Genomic DNA, 16,280 nt, shown 5'->3' on the forward strand with positions numbered 1-16,280 from the left:
GAAGTTAACACATAGGCAAGAGCAGTTAACTTGCTAAGTCTTTCCTCCGTGCTAAGAGTATTAGTCTTTGTTTCCTGCGTCCTTAGTATACTTCCTTCCTAGATACATTGAGGGGAGGTCAGTCTGCATTAGAAGTCTGATACAGAGCTTTTAAAACTTTCCTTCAAATACATAAACAAAAGTCCCATACCGCCAATATTAAATTATGCCTTGTCGAGCCCAGGCCAGTACAGTTTTGCCTTTTACTACTAACTTAAAATGATTTTTAATTCAGGGGCGCCTGGGTGGCTCAGTCAGTTAAGCCTCCGACTTCAGTTCAGGTCATGATCTCGCGGTTTGTGAGTTCGAGCCCCGGATCGGGCTCTGTGCTGACCGCTCAGAGCCCGGAGCCTGCTTCAGATTCTGTGTCTCCCTCTCTCTGCCCCCACCCCTCCCTCCACCCCTCCACCCCCACCCCACTCCCTCATGCTCTGTCTGTCTCTTTTTGTCTCTCAAAAATAAACATTAAAAAAAAATGTTTTTTAATGATTTTTAATTCAAATATCCAAGAGCCAGTCTTGGCTTTGGCATACAATGAATTGCTGTAGATCATTTACATATAAAAGGACACTTTTTAAAGGCTTTAGGTATTCTCTTAAGTGGGTAAGAGGTACTTGTATCAGTTTCCTCTGGATGCTCTAACAAAGGACCACAAAATGGAAGCTTAAAAGAACAAACAGTGTCTTACTGGAGTTCTGGAGGCCAGAAGTCTGAAGTCAGTTTCACTGGACAAGGTGTCGACCTGGAGGGGTCCTTCTGGAGGCTTTCGGGGTGAATGTTTCCTTGCTTTTTCTAGCTTCTGCAGGTGACCCGTGTTCCTTTGTCTCCTAGCCCCTTCCCCTCACTTCACCCTCTTGCTTCCCCCCTCACCTCTCCTCCTTCCTCGTCTACCTTCTCACCTCCCCCTGGAAGGACCTTGGGATTACAAGGGTCCACCTGGATAAGTCAGACTGATCTCCCCACCTCAGGGCCCTTTATCCATCACTCTTGCAAGTCCCTGTTACCATATAAAGTCCCAGAGATTGGGACACGGACAGCTTTTGGGGTGGCCTTGTTCTCAGGGCATTTACAGTGAGATGGATACACTTCAAACCGTGGAGCCATATGACATCTGAGCCCCACGTCCTGGAATCAGAGGTGGTGCTGGATTGGCAGTGGGGAGATCTGCCACGGCCACAGAAGGGTAGCTGGGGAACAGATGGGTCTGCTCTGAAATCCTGGACCTGACTTACTAACCAGGTGACCTTGGGCAAGTTGCTTAACCAATCTGAGGAGTAACCACAGCTCCCAGGCAGGGCTGTCCCGGAAGAGAAATGAGTTACTGTACGTTAAGTACCTGGCAGAGGAGGTGTTTGGGAAATAGCTGCCCTCCCTTTTAAACCCTGTTGGGCCTTCCTACCATATCCTCAGTGATGAAATTACGCCTGTGATTTTTTTTTTTAATTTCTAAAAATTAAAAGCACCTCGCAAATACAGATTCATATGATTATAATAGACAAAGCGAGGTAAGCCTCCCCTCTGATCGTCTCTCTCCTAAACTGAGAGCCCAGTGAGGGCATAGAAAGCAATGGCTTTCCATGTCATTAGTTGGAGGGGTGAGTGAAGTCCATGTATAGAAGAGCTCTGGGTATAAAGGGGGCAAAGGGATGAATGAGAAGAAAAAAGAAATATGAGAGAGCGTGGGTTCGCAGGCTCTGAGAAGATAGAAAAGACCATTTGAGCCCACCTTGCCCTGGATATCACACTGGATGATTTAAGCACATCAGTTCCTTGAATTTCAGTGTCCCCACCTGTCAGACGAGCATTATGAAGAGTATCCCACCTCGCTCTAATTATATACCAATAATAATTTACATACAGATTGAGAAAATGTGTGCACAGTGTCATATAAATGGCGTTCTCGCCCACAAATCTAAAGTGGCCTCATACCCCGTTGTTACAAGATATGGTCAGGAGGGGCAACAACTGTCACCCAGGTTCAAAATGTGCCTTCCATGTCAGCATGGGAAAAACAGGCAACACAACTAAGAAAGAAACTTTGCAACAAAATCTGTCAACAAGCCACTTATCCCCTTCCTCCATAACCAATGCCAACACTTCCTTGTCTAGGACACACCGCGAGCCGTGGACATTTATACCCAGATGCCTCGCAAGGAAGGCAGCCTGCCAACTGGGCCCCTCCCTTCTAAGGAAAATGGCTTCTAAATGACAGATCTCGAGGCTGACTGCTCTCAGGACACCCTGTAGTACAGGTAGAAGCAAAAGGATTGGAAGCAAGCAGCTTACTTTTCCGTCAGTGCCCAAGAACTAAGGGGAAACCCACATCAGCATGAAGCTCTCTGGTCTTTGTCGGCTACAGAAGCACCCGGAAGCAGTGAGCCTCCTCCCTATACAGGGCCTCCACTGGGTTCATTCTTGGGTGTTAGTCCTATTCTTAGTAACCAGGCAGTTTTCTTCTAAGGATCAAATCTCATGGTTTTCTTTTCTGGCTTTGCTCTAGCTATTTTCCTGGGGACAGTCCTAATCCCTGGGCCCCAGTATCCCCACCTTCTCATTAGGTGGGCTGTGCTTAGTTGATCACAGATAAGTAGGATTTTGTACTTGGGATCTCCTAGTACAACCAGTTCATTTTGCAGAGAAGAAAACTGAGGCCCCGAGAGAGGAAGTGACTTGGCAAAGGTGGCAAAGAGGTTGGATGTGAATTTCTGGTCTTTGCCTTGTCTCCTTAGCCAGCTCCTCTGGAACGCAGGGGCAGGGGCTATGGCTTCCTGCTTTTTGAGTCCCTCCGGGTGCCCAGGCCCATAGGTGGGTTGGGGGTAGGGGCGGTTGGAATCTGTAGACACGTATCGGTTGGTGGACCTAATTGATGGAACACAGGATTGGTGTATTGAGTTGGGGAGAAATTGCCAAGAGTGATCCAGACTGTGAAGCAGGTCCACATGGTTCTGCACAGCCACTTACCAGCTGGGTGACCTTGGTCAAGTTTCTTGACTTCTCTAAGTCTCCATATCTTCAACTATAAGATGGCGGTGACCATACCTACTCCGCATGGCTTGAAGATTTACTAAGGCTGATATGCTCAGTAGATAGGAGTTGATTTTTGTTGTGGTTCTTATTATTGTGTGATTACGGTAGGGACAAGCGCAGGGTCACTATGGGAGGTGGGGAAACAGCGAAAATGTCATGGGGAGATGTTGGGAAAGCACAAGAAAACCAGTCCCTTGCCACCGCTCCTGAAGTCAGGGAGCACTGCCGGCCTGCAGGAAATTCCGCTGATTCTGGTGGGCGGAGAATGCGAGGCAGGGGGGAATCGAAGTGACTCCCATTCCTGGTGCACAGAAGACCTTCGGCTCGTCCACCCACAGGGATCCTGGGAGCCCCACCACATCACCAGAATGAGTGGGGCCTCCCCTCCGTGTTTCCACTCACGGCCTGAGCGGTAGGTGACCCTTTATAGACAGTTGCCGTCCACCTGGCTTCCCCTGTGACCGGAGGGGCATAATCCAGGCCAGGGCCCACACTCGACGTGACTTCTCCTCCTAGAAATGGCTCCTCCAGCAAAGCGCTCGGGAGGACGGCAGGCACACGGAGCTCCAGCTGGGCGGGCCACTCAGCTACACGGAAACGGACAGGGTGCAGACACAGCTGTGGGGGGGGCAGAATTCTGCTGTCACCCTGGAAGAAAATGGTGACAGAGAGAGAGATGGCTTCCGGAGGCATTGAGGAAATCTCACCTCGGGGGGCAACACAAAGGTACTAATGCCTGGGTTGGCTCATTTCTGGCAGAATGGCCCTGGCTGACAGGTGTGGTTTGGCATGTATGTGTGGCCCCTGGAGTGAGGCCCTCCCCCAGAGGTCAGTCCTGTGGGCGGTCACAACGTGATCATGTTCTCAGTGAACCTCTGCTTATCACTGCAAAAGTGTTACTGACAATTAAGCAGCGAGATAATGACCAAACCGGAGGGATCTGCCACTTTGTGTTTTAAGTTTTTATTGATTTTGAGATAGGGTAGATCAGGGGAGGTGCAGAGAAAGAGGAAGAGAGAGAATCCCAAGCAGGCTCCACACTGTCCTTGCAGAGCCCGACGTGGGGCTCGAACTCACGAACTGCGAGATCACGACCTGAGCCGAAACCAAGAGTCAGACGCTTAACCAACTGAGCCACCCAGGCGCCCCGGGGTCTGCCATTTTAATGGGGGCAGAGCAAAGACGGAAACCAGTAAGATGAAGGAAAGTAGCTCTGGAATCCAGAAGACTTGGGTGTGAGCTCCACCTGTACCACTGCCTTGCACAAGCTGTGCTGCTTTGCCGGAACTCAGTTTTCTCATCTGTGACACGGGAATCATAATCTTTCTCATCTGCTGTGGTTGTGGTGAGGTCCGAGTGAGATATTTATCTGTAAAGGTACTTGGTTAACGGTAAATGCTATACTCTTGTAGTAGGACGTTACTGCTAACTGTCCCTCTCGAAGTTTATCTCAAGGACTTTTAAAGTTGGGAAGGGAATTCTCAGCTGTACCTCAGACGACAGAGCTTGGGACAGCCCCGCACCCACCGTGTCACTTTGGGAGAGTAGGTGCGTCCTCCAGTCTCGGGCCAGGGTAGCCCTTCGGAACTGAACAGCTGTGTGCTTGCTTGAAACCTGAAACCTTCCAACCTGATGGAAATAAAGCCTTTCCATTGAATCAGAGCAAGCCTGCTAAAAACTGCCCCTTTCGGAAGGCAAGGAAGTAACACCTCTGATGGTTGGGTCCCGTGCTGGCCACTGAGCCACTGAGTCATTCCAAAGGTTTCGAGCGGACCCTTTTCCCCCCTGGGTGGCCCGGAGCCTTCAGGACTTCCTGAGTGTGGGAGCAAAATAAGATAATGACTCTACTAGCTTCTTGAGGCTGCCGTGTTGGCATGGCGGTGAGTGTGGCTGAAGGGGAAATGTGTGTGCACGTGCACGCGTGTGTGCAGGTGGGGGAGAGAGGGCAGGCAAGAGAAGGGAGGAGGGGGATGAGGCTCATTCGGTCTTCCATTCAAGAGTGCTGTTCGGCAGTTGACCGTACATAGGTTCTGTGGCGGATAAGGAAGATGGGGCGAGAGAGAGGGGACATGAGTGGGGGTGGGGGGGCGAGGAAAAAGAGCTCAAAAAGGAGGTTATTTGATAGAATATTCTGAGCCGTAGAGTCCTGGGCAAGCGGGCAGGCAGGAGGGCCTTCCCCCAGAGAAATCCTGTCAGGGTCTGTGTGGGAAACCTCTCCTGTCAGGTCATTTTACCCTCCTGGGTTTCTTCAACCAAAGACGAACGTACAAGGCAATTCAAAGAGCTCTTGCCTGAAAAGTAGCAGCAGCCCATTCTGATTCCTGACCCTTCGCAGGTGCTCAGCAAACAGAAATGGAAGGCCAGGCATCAGTCCTCCAGGGGAAGCTGAGTCTGGCTCGGAGCCAGTTTCAGAATCCTGAAGCCCAACTCAGAGGCCTGGGACTAACTCTCAAGCGGGAACCCCTTCTACAGATTCAGGAAGGCACTTTGCACACGGACTCTGCAGTGAGGAGGCAGATAGCACGATCCATTTCAGTAATTTCACAGCAAAATGTTCTTCTCTGAGACGTGTGCAGGGCATGCATTAGGCCTTGCTTCACCCATTCTCAGACCCCTACTAGGAGCCTGGGGGGATTCAGCTCCACCCAAATGACCTTTATTGACAGTACAACCTGTCTACGGGTAATGCAGTGAGGGCTAGACATACACAAGGAATACAGTCCGTTCCCTGCCCTTCAACAGCTCTCAACTCAAAGGAGAGGGGAAACCCTACCTATTGACAGATGAAGAAACTGAAGCTACAGGTGATACCATTAAAACGTTCATTAGTTATTTCCTTCATTCATTTATTCAAACAACTTTTATGGAGTCCACTTGAGGTGCCAGGCCCTGTCCTGGATGCTAGAGGCTGACACAGAGAACAGTCAGGCACATCCTGCCCCGTTGTGGGGCAGAGCCCCATTGTCACAGACCATGACAAATAAGTGGAACGCTTCGGAATTTATATTCTGGTGGTGCCCTGGACCCCTGTGACTTGTATCTGTGTGGCTTCAGTTTCATCATATGTACATGCCATTCAGAAATGGCATGTAATGGGAAGGTGCCGGGTGCGTGCGTGTGTCTGTGTGTGTGTACACAAAACCTCCTGAAATTGCTGCCTCAGATCTCAGGGAGTTCGGGGGAGAAGGATGACTGGAGAATGGTGTGAGAAAAGGCAGCCCCGGCCAGTTTAAGTGATGAAGTGGTACCTGCAAGGAAGAGGTTGGCAGGGGGGACGGTATAGCTGAGAGCATGAGTTGGACATTCAACCTGCATCAAGACAGTGGTCAAGAGCATGGACCAGGGACAGTCAATTAGATCTGCCACTTACTAGCTGTGCAATCTTGAGGAAATGGCCTAATCCCTTTAAATCTCAGCTTTCTGACCTATAAAATGAAGATAACTATGCATATCTCTCAAGGGTGTACAGGCATCATTGTGGGGATTCACTGAAATACTCTCTAATTAATCAGTGGCGCCTTCTAGGAATTCAGTAAGCTATTGTCATTCGTCAGCATCATCATCGTTATCAAAAGTGTCCCACTGGGAAGGAGTAGCATAAGGTGACAATGAGTGTACAAGGGGACTTTCCTGGTCAGGGCAGGCCTGAGTGGATCGAAGGCCCCCTCCCTATCTCTCTGGGGATTTCAAGCACCCGTGGGAGAAAACGACATCGTGGACTAGACCTTCAGGGCCCAGGCTGCATCAGAGTGGGAGGGAGTATGCTGCACCTGACAGTGAGTGGCTGGGGCCCCAGAGCCCCTGGCTGGGTGGGGTGGAGCTCTGGGGCCTTTGAAGAAGGACAGCAGTTTATCGGTCTTGTCTCCCCACAACCCCACAAGTAGGTTCCTCAGAAAGAGATAAGCTCAACCCACCAGTCTCCTTCCCAGAGAGCAGGTACTTTTGAGTTTTAAATAACCACATTTTTTTTCCTATTTACACAAATGCTTATATTTGCAAAGTGTAGAAAAGTTAAATAACATTTTATAATAATCCTGAGCCTCACCACCCAAAACAGTCACTCTTCTGTAGTCCAGATATTTTTAGTACTTTATTTATTTTTTTTTTAATTTTTTTTCAACGTTTATTTATTTTTGTGACAGAGAGAGACAGAGCATGAACGGGGGAGGGGCAGAGAGAGAGGGAGACACAGAATCGGAAACAGGCTCCAGGCTCTGAGCCATCAGCCCAGAGCCTGACGCGGGGCTCGAACTCCCGGACCGCGAGATCGTGACCTGGCTGAAGTCAGACGCTCAACCGACTGCACCACCCAGGCGCCCCGATTTTTTGTTTTTTTTAAAGGTAAAGTTATAATCAGAATATAATTCTATTCTACTTTCTCACTTAACATTACTTTGTAAGATTTTGCTATTACAGACTTTACCTACAAAATTTTAAGTCTGCCTTTGGTTTTAAATAGATGATGTGTTTTTATCTAATCATTCTTGCACTTTTAGACTGTTTCCAATTTTATACTTTTTAAATAACATCACATTAACATCTTTGGATGCAGCATATTCTGTAACTTGAATTATTTACTTAGATTAAGTCCTCAGAATAGAGTTCATACAGTTAAAGGGCATAAACATTTATAAAGCTTTTAATGTTTTAGGCATCTCAAAATGTCTTCCAGGTTTTTTTTAATGTTTATTTATTTTTGAGAGAGACAGACAGACAGACAGACAGACAGAATATGAGTGGGGGAGGGGCAGAGAGAGGGAGAGACACAGAATCCGAAGCAGGCTGCAGGCTCCAGGCTCCGAGCTATCAGCACAGAGCTAGACAAGGGGCTCAAACTCACAAGCCATGAGATCATGACCTGAGCCAAAGTCAGATGCTTAACCAACTGGGCCAACCAGGCATCCCATGTTTTCCAGTTTTTTAATGGTATATGTAACATTAAAATGTTAAAACATAAAGATAAATAAAGTGAATGGAAAAAATGGGATGGTGCCTGGGTGGTTCCAGTTGGTCGGGCATGTTTAGTCTTGATTTCAGCTCAGGTCATGATCTTGTGGTTCCTGAGATGGAACCCCATGTCGCTGACAGCGCGGAGCCTGCTTGGGATTCTCTTTCTCCCTCTTTCTCTGCCCCTCCCCCGCTTGCACACGCTCTCTCTCAAAATAAATAAATAAATAAATAAATAAACAAACAAATAAATAAATAAACTAAAAAAAAATAAAATGAATGGAAAAAATGATGCATAATCATACCACCCCAAAATAACCACTTTTCACACTTTCATATACTTCCTTCCACATTGCTCAGGGGTCATTTTTTATATAAAGTCATTATTTTCCCACAAAAATCATTATTTTCACTTATTTCTCCACATCTTTAAGATTCTGTCTACCACATAATTACTGCACAATGGCCCTTTATGTGTGCATGTCATAATTTATATCTTATTGGTGGTTAACAGGATTTTATCCTAATGACTACCTATTATAAACAACACTAATGCAGATGAAAAAGACCACAGCATTCATGAAGAGGACCCTAGCTGGAGGGAGTCATGGAATTATAACCTCAAGCACTCGTACATCTCAAGAGATTCACTCATTCAGCACTCTGCAACTAGATTCAAAACCATTTCGATACTGGTTTCACAGATGGAGTATACTGCACTATAGAGCATTGGAGTGACCCGTGCAAGTTCATAGATCTAGTAAGTCTCAGAGATGAGAATTGAAACCTAATGTGTTGGGTCCAATGCTCCTTCCATACACGATTCAATTTGGTCATTTTTGTTCCAAAACATTTTTGTGTTTTGAGCAATTTGAGAGCAAGGTGTGCATAAGGTGACAATGTGCTAAGGGGGAGCCTGAGGGAAGCTCTCTATTGGTGTGTCACATATCTCTGTCCTTGACTTTATGCTGTTCAGCATTTTAATGAAGATGGATAAAGGAGGCTTACCCAAATTTCAAGTAACATATCACTAAGGTGCTGAGAGACAAGAGCAAGATACAAACTCAGTGGACCTGAAGGGAGGACCCAAACTCTTCCTATTAGAAAGAAGTATAAATATTTATTTTCTTTCCAGAAAGTGGGGAGTAGGGGTGGAGGAGAGGAAACTATATACAGCAAGGGGGAAAACTGACCTTATAGCATGTCTATTAAAAATATTTGAACCTGGGGGTTCCCGGGTGGCTCAGTCAGTTAAGTGTCCAACTTTGGCTCAGGTCATGATCTCACAGTTTGTGGGTTTGAGCCCCGCGTTGGGCTCTGTGCTGTCAGCTCAGAGCCTGGAGCCTGTTTGGAATTCTGTGTCTCCCTCTCTCTTTGCCCTTCCCCTGTCCATACTCTGTGTGTGTGTGTGTGTGTGTGTGTGTGTGTGTGTGTGTGTGTGTGTCTCAAAAATGAATAAACATTTTAAAAACATTTTTTTTAATGTTTGAAAATATATTTAACTCCCCCTGCTTAGTGCTGGCCAGAAATGTAATGTGGGAGCCACCAAGTTGCATCATCCAGGGGGCCCCATTTACATGTACGTCAATGAGACAGCCTTGGATATGGTTGCCAAAAAGCTGCAGTGAATTTAGGCTGCCTTAATAGAACTGCTGGGTCATTAAAGAAATCTTCATGATACTTGTTAAAGACTATAAGGTCAGACTTATTCAGTAGGGACTTCTACAGTGGCGTTTTGTAGTAGGGGAGAGAGCTTGGGCTCAACTCCAAATACAACAAGGACAAGTGAAGATTTATAGCCAAGGAGCAGAGGCAGTGGATGGAAAGTTACTAAGATGAAACATGGGGGGTAGAGGGGATTCTGGCTAAACAAACTTGACAGGATTATTGTTGAAGGCAAGCTGGAGTGGTAAGATACTGGTGGTTGGGGGGTGGGGGGTGAGGGTGGGGGGTGGGGATAAGGAATTTGCCCAGAAATCAAGGGTAGAGAGTTTTCCCTCAACTGATCCAGCAGAATTCTTGCTAAAAAACGAAGCAGAGGTGAACACAGAAGCCCAAGTCAGGGCCTCATGAGAAGAGAGTTCAAAGGTGATGATAAAAGGTCTGAGAAACATGTCATGTTTATCTTTCAGAAGACATTGATTGAATACCTACTACGCACCAGTTAAATAGTACAGGCAACAAAACTAAATTCCTGGCCCAAAGAACTTTATGTTCTGCTGTCAGTATAGGGAGAGACTAAAAATAAGCTGGTATATGAAAATAAGCAAGATAATTACAGTATGATAAATACTATGAGGGAAATAAAGGAAGGAAAATTGTAGAGTGGGATATCATCTCTAGAGCAATTAGTGAGGCAGAGGAAAATGAAGTTTGGGGTGTCAGAGACACAGAGGCAACTCAGAAAATGAGGGAGAGGCTGATTGTGTTGAGTGCCGCGGGGAGCACACAGAGCAGAACAGAGGAGTACCCAAAGAATTTGGCAACATGGAAGTCATCTGTGGCATAACCCAAGAGCAGCTTTGGCTGGGATACTGAAAATGGAGGCCTAGTTGGGTGGGTTGAAGAAAGAATGGGAGGTGAGGAAGTAGAAACAATCTTTTCTAGAAGTTTTGCTCTGAGTGAGGAAAATAGAATGGGGTGTGGCTAGTGGAGGATATAGAGTCAAGGAAGGATATAGAGTCAAGGAAGGATGTATTTTAAAAGATGGAAGGTATTAGCCCACAATTGTGTACAGATGGGAAGGCTCTAGTAGAGGAAGGGAAAGTGACGATCAGTAGAGAGGGAGGAGAGACACATAATCTTTGAGATGGCAAGTGGAGATGGGTCCAGCGCGTAGGTGGAGGACTCGGCCTTTAATAGAGGCAGGGAGACAGAATGCTTACTACAGAGGAAGCGTTGTAACTGGAAAGAAACTGGAAAATAGAGGTCAGCTGCCAGTAGGCTTGTAGGCTTGGTGGTAGGAAGGTGTTAACCACTTCCATTTTCTGAATGAAAAATGAGCCTGATATTGAGTGGAGCAGAATGCAGGTTTGAGAAATAGGGAAAGCTATGAAGTGAGTGCCTTGGGAAGTGAGAGTCCATACTGATGGGAAACTTAGCAGGACTGCTGGGTGGAATGGAGCATCCATCTGAGGTTCACGCAAGCCTCAGCTATTGACTCTGGCTAGCTTGAGCAACAAATCTGTTGGAAGAATGGAGAGGTTCACATGGTCATAGGAAAAGCTGAAGGACCAGGGACTCATGGACAGCAGCTGTTGGGATGAGTGGATTCCATCTCTTCACATTCAGATTCCAAGGAGAGAGCAATGGCCAGATTGAGGCGAAGAACGATGATTTTATTGTAAATTTCACCAAGACTGTGCTTAGTGGGAGGGGAAGGGATACTTCATCCAGCAAAACTGTGGTCTTATTACCTAAGGAAGAGGGAAAGGATTCTGGATAGACAAAACCAGATGACCCCTATGTAGTCATGAATTAAAAATAACTAGTTAGGGGTGCCTGGGCGGTTCAGTCAATTAAACCTCTGACTCTTGATTTTGGTTCAGGTCATGATCTCAAAATGTGTGAGTTCCAGCCCCAAATCAGGCTCTGTGCTGACAGTGTGGGGCCTGTTTGGGATTCTCTCTCTCTCCTTCTCTCTCTGCACCTCCCTTGCTCTTGCTCTCTCTCTCCCTCTCAAAAAAATAAACAACAACAACAACAACAAAACATAAGTAGCTAGTAGGATTGTGTGTTTTCCCCAGCAGTACTTTTCTCTGGGGCAAGCTCAAAGAAAGTGTGTCATTGGGATTGAACTAAGTAAGCTTTCTGGAATAAGGAGCTTATTATAGTAATTAGACCTTACACAATCGTGGGAGGAGCTGGGCAAGTAAAAGTCCAAATTTGGAGCTGAAGAATCAGAAAAAAGCCACGATCCAGCCCTGGCACTGGAGAATGAGTAGGCATGTGTAGGAATTCTGGAAGCTAGCCATATCCAGCTGCTGCAGTAGGACCACAAAGGGGGCTGGTGTGGAAGTCCAGGGATGGTTGTTGGTTCTCCACTGTTACTGCATCTGCGAGTTCACACCCAAGTGTCTGGGCTGGGTCTGGTGTCACTGTTGGCCAGCACTGCCAGAAAGTGGGAAGAGAGATCCCGAAAGGGAAAAGTAAGTACAACCCGTACAACCCTCAGCGTGTAATGGCTGCTATTTCACTCTGCTTCCCAAATCTTGTACAACCTCACTTTTGACCAACTCTAACCTTGAACCATTCGGCAAAAGGGATTCTGGGAAGCAGATCCCAGTGTAAATAAGTCATCAATTAAAAAAAAATACAACACGGGGGGGCGCCTGCGTGGCTCAGTTGGCTAAGCGACCCGACTTTGGCTCAGGTCATGATCTCGCAGTTTGTGAGTTTGAACCCCGCGTTGGGCTCTGTGCTGACAGCTCAGAGCCTGGAACCTACTTCAGATTCTATGTCTCCCCCTCTCTCTACCCCTCCCCTGCTCATGCTCTGTCTCTCTCTCTCAATAATAAATAAACATTAAAAAAAAAAAAACCATGGTGGGGTGACTCAGTCAGTTGAGCATCTGACTCTTGATTTCAGCTCAGGTTATGATCTCAGAGTTCATGGGTTCAAGCCCCATGTGGGGCTCTGTGCTGACCGTGCGGAACCTGCTTGGGATTCTCCCTCTCCCTGTCCCTCTGCCCCTCCCCTGCTTTCATGCTCTCTCTCAAAAATGAGTAAATTAAAAACAAACAAACAAACATGGTGAATGTTTTTTTTTTTTTTAATTTTTTTTTTCAACGTTTATTTATTTTGGGGACAGAGAGAGACAGAGCATGAACGGGGGAGGGGCAGAGAGAGAGGGAGACACAGAATCGGAAACAGGCTCCAGGCTCTGAGCCATCAGCCCAGAGCCCGACGCGGGGCTCGAACTCACGGAGCGCGAGATCGTGACCTGGCTGAAGTCGGACGCTTAACCGACTGCGCCACCCAGGCGCCCCCAAACACGGTGAATGTTAACAGAAGAAAAGACAGGGGCACTTGGGTGGCTTAGTCGATTAAGCGGCCGACTTCGGCTCAGGTCACGATCTCATGGTTTGTGGGTTGGAGCCCCGTGTTCGGCTCTGTGCGAACAGCTCAGAGTCTGGAACCTGCTTGGGATTCTGTGTCTCCCTCTTTCTGCCCCTCCCCCACTCATGCTCTATCTCTCTCTGTCTCTCAAAAACTGAATAAATGTTTTAAAAAAATTTTTTTAATAAAAAAAAAAAAAAAAGAAGAAAAGACAGACCAGGATTTAGGTTTTCTTCCAGGGAATGATTGTAATGATGGACTGTAGGGTCCAGAACACGGGGTTCGTGTAAATTGGCAGTCTGAAGGTCAAAGGGTATGCTAGTTACGTGAGCTGTAAGGATGAAAGATGATAGGAAGTGGGATATGAATTTGAGGCTTTGGACGTGTTATAGTTGCTGGTGATGAGGAGGTCAAGGGCGGCCAAGGTGATGAAGCCCCGTGTGTTGGAAGAATCATTCACGAGTCTGTTGAAGTGGCTGAGAATGGAGCCTGGAAGAGCCAGAGGGAAAGAAAGCCAAGGAGACAAGGGCCGAAGTCATCAGCGAGCAGTAAGGACAGGTGGACACCAAGGTTGAGAGAAGCTGGAGAATTTGAAGTAGAAGGAAGAGAAGTGGTTTTTAAATGGCGATAGAGAACAAGAAGGGCTCCTACCCACTTCCTGGCCTTGAGGCACATGAAGTGTAGGGGAAAAAAATCAACCTGTCTTCTGAGAGAGCTGCAGGGGAAGCAGTGTCCTGAAGGGAGCACCAGATTTCACTTAATGAAAGGAGGTGGGAAGGGCATTCACGGGAGAGGCGAGAACATACGAGGGAACGGGGCAAGCTCTCACCGTGTCATCCAAGAGGTGCAATGCAATGTCCCCCAGGAGGGGAGGGGTGGGAGGGTGAGTCAGATTAGAAATTATATTAGGACTTGTCAGTTTGAAATGTCAGAAATCCAGCTCAAACTTAATTAAGCAAAAGAAAAGAGAATTTATTTTGCTCACATGCCTGAAGGCCAGTGGGACTGCTGGCTTTCGTCTCAGAGGCATCGGGGACCCAAACATGTCCCCAGGGTGCTCTCCTCTGCGTTGGCTCTGTTCTCAGGCAGCTTCTCCCCACAGAGCAGTGGATGGCTGTCCAACAGGTAGACCAGTCTTCAGCCACCGCCTCTTCCCTTATCACACCAGTGAAATCCCGACCCTAACCGTCCACTGTAGCTAGTGTGGAGGCATCTCTGATTGGCCAGGCCTGGGTCCGCTGCCCACTTACGGTGGACAGAACTCACCAGAACCGCATGTTGGCAAGTAAGGGAATGGTTCTTCAAAGGTAAACAGCAATGCAGTCATCGAAAGAAGGAGGGCAGGGTACTGGACAGGCAAAACGTGGGATGTCCATATCAGATACGTAAAGAGCAGGATGGGGACGATGTGTCAGGGTGATAGTGAATCACTGCAGAGGCTGGGATTTGGCCTTCTGGTGGTCACTGAGGAAAACGGATATGAGGCAAGATGGGGTCAGCACCGATAACTTCTTAGGGGAAGAAGGCAAACTTTACATTAGTCCTAGAGCTCCAGAATGGGGCCTTGGGCATAGCACCATCTAGCTGTGCGTCATGGCACAGCCAGGAAGCCAGGGCACAAGAGGGTCTCCGGATGATGGATTGTTCACTGGCTCAGCTCCAGATAGTTTGTGGTCTAGGAGAGGCGAGGGGTCCTTCGAAAATGTCTGAAGGTAGCGGAGAGGTTGGGGGAGAAAAAGTTGAGAAAGAGGTGACTGACAGCAGCTCTTGTCAATTTGAAGAACCGACCTGTGAAAGAGGGAGGAAACTTAAGTGGCTCCAGAGTAGAATCAGAACCAATGTGTAGAAGTGAGGCAACAGTCTCGATCTAATAATTACAATCAGAACTGTCTAAAAAGAAGGGGACCTTCTTTTGAGGTGGCGAATTCCTTGTCCCTAAATGTGTTTAAGCAGTGATTTGAATGCCTCTAGTCAGCGATATTATATAAAGGCTCCTGTTGTTGGTATGAGATCAAACCAGAACGCTTTTGGGGTGCCTGGGTGGCTCAGTTGGTTAGGTATCTGGCTCTTGATTTCAACTCAGGCCATGATCTCATGGTTCGTGAGTTCGAGCCCCATGTCGCTGACAGCGCAGCACCTGCTTGGGATTCTCTGTCTCTGTCTCTCTCTCTCTGCCCTCCCCCATGCTTGCTGTCTCGCAAAATAAATAAATAAACATTTAAAAAAAAAATCAGAGCACTTTTTAGAAAAATTTTCAATGTTTATTTATTTTTGAGAGAGAGAAGGACAGAGTGTGAGTGGGGCACGGGCAGAGAGAGACACACACATAGAATCCGAAACAGGCTCCAGGCTCTGAGCTCCCTCTCTCTCTCTGCCCCTTCCCCGCTCATGCTCTGTCTCCATCTCTCTCAAAAATAAATAAACATTAAAAATTAAAAAAAAAATTAAGTTGAGTAAGCTCTATTCGTGAGCTAGTTTGTTCATTTGCTCAAAATCCATGCAGAGGACTACCCGCATGCCAGGCACCATGGTAGCTGAGAGGGTACACAGGTGAGTGGGTCAGAGCTCCTGCTCCGTCTGGGGAAGAAGTGAGACAGAAGATCACCTCCCAAGCGCCAGGCGCTGGCTGGACACGTTGCATCATTTTTATGTCTTCCTCTTTGACAATGCCATCAGGCAAGGATGATTCGTTTTTAGAAGAAAACTGAGGCACAGAAAGGACTGTCCAGAAAATGAGAGCCAAAGCTCAAACCCAAGTCTGTCCGGCCCCATGTTGCCTATGAACAAATAAGCAAAATACAATCACAAAACAAATCTGTTTTCATAGGTTTTTCACATTTTCTTTCAGGAGCCCCAGGAACAAAAGGATCATTTTTTTTTTTTAAGCCTACGATCAGATGCAGAGAATGAAGCAAAAACCGCCTTGTTTGGTCCTAGTTTAGTCCTGGTGGATACCCAAATGGAAGCCAGCAAAACCAGGTACAGGAGTGGCCGAGGAGCAACCCCGTCCAGCCCTGTGAGGGGGTCAGTCCCACAGCCCGGGACAAGTTTCTGGCCGCCTTGCCGCGCTGCGGGAGAGAGCCACGGCACAGGTGCCATCTAGTGGTGAGTCCAAAGCCTCGTTGCAAGGCTGGAGAAAAGTTCTGCTTCCAACATGCTTTCAGGATAGGCAAGGACCTAAGACTCAGTCCGCTGTAACGGGTGAGTCC

At 47.4% G+C, this 16,280-nt stretch overlaps 1 long non-coding RNA gene across 3 annotated transcripts in view; it reads right to left on the reverse strand.

The window, feature by feature from the left end:
• Positions 1-515: 515 nt before the first annotated feature.
• The window catches only part of LOC121039859 (uncharacterized), a 30,371-nt gene continuing 14,606 nt past the window's right edge, over positions 516-16,280 (reverse strand). Inside the window, exons 2-4 of one of the 3 annotated variants that reach the window (XR_005795030.1) lie at positions 15,677-15,848; positions 14,057-14,777; positions 516-3,714 (exon numbers count right to left, since the gene is read on the reverse strand). This is a non-coding gene — a long non-coding RNA (uncharacterized LOC121039859). Of the gene's footprint in view, positions 3,715-11,698; positions 12,124-14,022; positions 14,778-15,676; positions 15,849-16,280 lie in introns of those variants that run through there. The other 2 variants (XR_005795029.1, XR_005795028.1) reach the window with 2 other exon arrangements.

Source organism: Herpailurus yagouaroundi, unplaced genomic scaffold, assembly GCF_014898765.1.
Source record: "Herpailurus yagouaroundi ecotype Mexico unplaced genomic scaffold, PumYag 181, whole genome shotgun sequence".
In the NCBI taxonomy this organism is placed as follows: Eukaryota; Metazoa; Chordata; class Mammalia; order Carnivora; family Felidae; genus Herpailurus; species Herpailurus yagouaroundi.